Here is a 2,810-nt window from a genome sequence, read left to right as displayed (position 1 = left end):
GGATTGGGCATTAAGAGAAAAAAAAGTAGAGAAGGAGAATAATGTTGGCAAAAAAATGGGAAAAATACAAAAAGAAAAATAAGGAATGGGTTTAACCATGAGAAAAAATGGGACGAAAAAAAACTACATAAATTAAAGAAAAAAAAAATTTCAACCAGGAACAAGGAAAAGAAAAATTGCTGGAAACTATGACCTGGTTGGGGAAGATTAAGAATAATAGTAAAAAGGACAAAAGTATTAATTATAATAGTTGTTTTAAAACAGACAAATACAGGCAAAATAATCACCAGAAAAAGAAAGGGAAAAAGAAAAAAATAAAAATAAAAAAAGAGAGAGAAAAAAACAAAATCAGTGGAGGACAGGGCAGGGCACCCAGCTTCCGTCTGAGCACACAGACTATGATGGAGTTCCTGTGGGCACAGAAGGTAGGTGCAAGTGGGGTATGACCACTCCTCCATTCACCAAGTGGGTGTGGGGTACAAGAGTAACAAGAGGAATGTCGTACCTTTTCAGTCTTGCGGGTCTGCAGGATTCTTGAGGTTGCTGGAAAGCAGAACATGTTCTTAAAAACCAGAAATCTGTGAGAGCACTGTCTCTTTAAATATACAAAATAGTCATGCCACTTTTAGACCTTCAAAATGGCAGCATCCTCCGGACTGGCAAAAGTCCACAGCTCAGCCCACCTTTCTCTTTACCTTCTCCATTTGTTCCCAGCCACTGGAGGAGTCTTCCATGCAGTCCCTGGCTAGCAGGGCAGATTTTAAGTTAATTCTTAAGTCCTACCAACACTCAGGAATTTCCAAGCTGCCTGTGCTGTCAGGATCGCTCAGGATTGCTACCAGACCGCAGCTCCATATGTCTCCTTTCTGATATTTTCACGCAAATTCTTCTGCTAGTTGGGGTTTAGTCCACTTCTATATCCTTCCCTTCAAGGCTCAGGGGTCCAGCATTTTCTTTTTTGTCTGTGTTAATTTGTCTCCCCTTTCTTCGTTGAAGAGGGTTTGTGCAGCCTTCTGCCTAGTCTGCCATCTTCATGCAACCCTGTACCCTTAACGGAGACCTTAATACAATATCATGATGCCTCAGAGACAAAAGAGCATCACATTCCACACAAAGAAGCAAGATAAAGTGGTAGAAACCAGAGAACAGGATACAGAACCAGAACACACCCCCGAGGAAGAAGCAGCATTGGAACTCTCTGATAAGGGATTCAAAAGAATTATATTTAGGTATCTTCAAAGGATTGAGAGACAGACCAAAGAAAACAGAGAAAAAAAACATAGAAGAGTTTTGGAAGAAAATACAAGAACAAAATGAAAAAAGTAAATGAAAAATTAGAAATGATTCTAAATCTACAGATAGAAATCCAGAAGATTAATAGTAGATTATTAGAAATAGCACATTGGAAGAGCAAAGGGGTAGAATTGATGCAATGAGAGACAGAATTAATGACGCTGAAAACTAATAAGTGAATACTTCTTTGGAAAGGGATCACTCAGGAAAAAAAAAAAAATCAAAACAAAATGAAGAAAGCCTAAGGTTCATGTGGGATACCATCAAAAGGAATAACGTACGTGTCATCCAAATTCCGGAACAGGAAGAGAAAAATAAAACCACTGAGAAAACTGACCAAGATCTGCTGGAGGAGAACTTCCCTGGTATGATGAAACAGGAGAACATAGCCATTCAGGAAGTCCAACGAACCCCAAACAAGACAGACCCAAAGAAAATCACCAAGACATATCATCATCAAACTCACCAAAACCAAAGACAAAGACAGAATCCTGAGAGCAGCATGGGAAAAACAAAAAGTTACATACAAAAGTCAGCCAGAAAGAATAATCTCTGATTTCTCAGCAGAGACCATGCAAGCTAGAAAAGAATGGGATGGTATATATAAAACCCTGAAAGAGAAAAATTATCAACCAAGAATTATATACACAGCAAAACTGTCCCTCAAATATGATGGTGAAATTAGGATCTTTCCAGATGAATAAAAACTAAGGGAACTCGTTAAAACCAGACCAAGCTTACAAGAGACACTAAAGGGAGTATTTTAAACAGAGAACTAAAAATAGCAAATAACAACTGACCATTAATACACAAGATGACATATCTCAGAAATGACAGCTATGGACATATCCAAAGTAAAATGAGCTTACAAGATTGTATACATGGAACCAGAGACATCAATTGGCCAGTGAGGACAACTACAAACAAAATGAGGGACAAGACTGTGTAGTTACAGAACTTCTAAATGGTGAGGAAGTTAAAAGATTTGCAAGAGAAAATGGACTGTTCTAAACTTGGGGAGAAAATTATAAATCATAGGGTAACCTCAAAGAAAAATGATAAACCTTCATATCAAAATAAAAAAGAGGACAAACACAAATACTCAGCAAATATTAAATCAACAGCAACAAAAGAAATGATAACAGGATTCATAAACGTAATGAGCTCAGCACAGAAAATAATATGAGACAAAGAAACCAGGGACACCATGAAAAAACACATACCAAAATGACAGCAACAAAATCATGTTGTTGTTGTTGTCATTTGCTGTCGAGTCGGACCCAACTCATAGCAACCCCTATTTGGGTTTCCGAGGCAATATCATTACGGAAGTAGATTGCCCTCCTTCCTTCCAAGGAGTGGCTGGTGGATTTGAACTGCCAGCCTCCTAGTTAGCAGTCAAGTGCCTTGGCACTATGCTACCAGAGCTGCTCTGAATGTTAATGGATTAAATGCACCACTCAAGAGATGGAGAGTTGCAGATTGGATAAGAAAAAAAACCATCAATATGCTGCTTA

This window comes from Orycteropus afer, unplaced genomic scaffold (genome assembly GCF_000298275.1).
Source record: "Orycteropus afer afer isolate SDZICR_OR568_19922 unplaced genomic scaffold, OryAfe1.0 scaffold00091, whole genome shotgun sequence".
NCBI lineage: Eukaryota > Metazoa > Chordata > Mammalia > Tubulidentata > Orycteropodidae > Orycteropus > Orycteropus afer.
Note: the sequence above shows the minus strand (reverse complement) of the source record.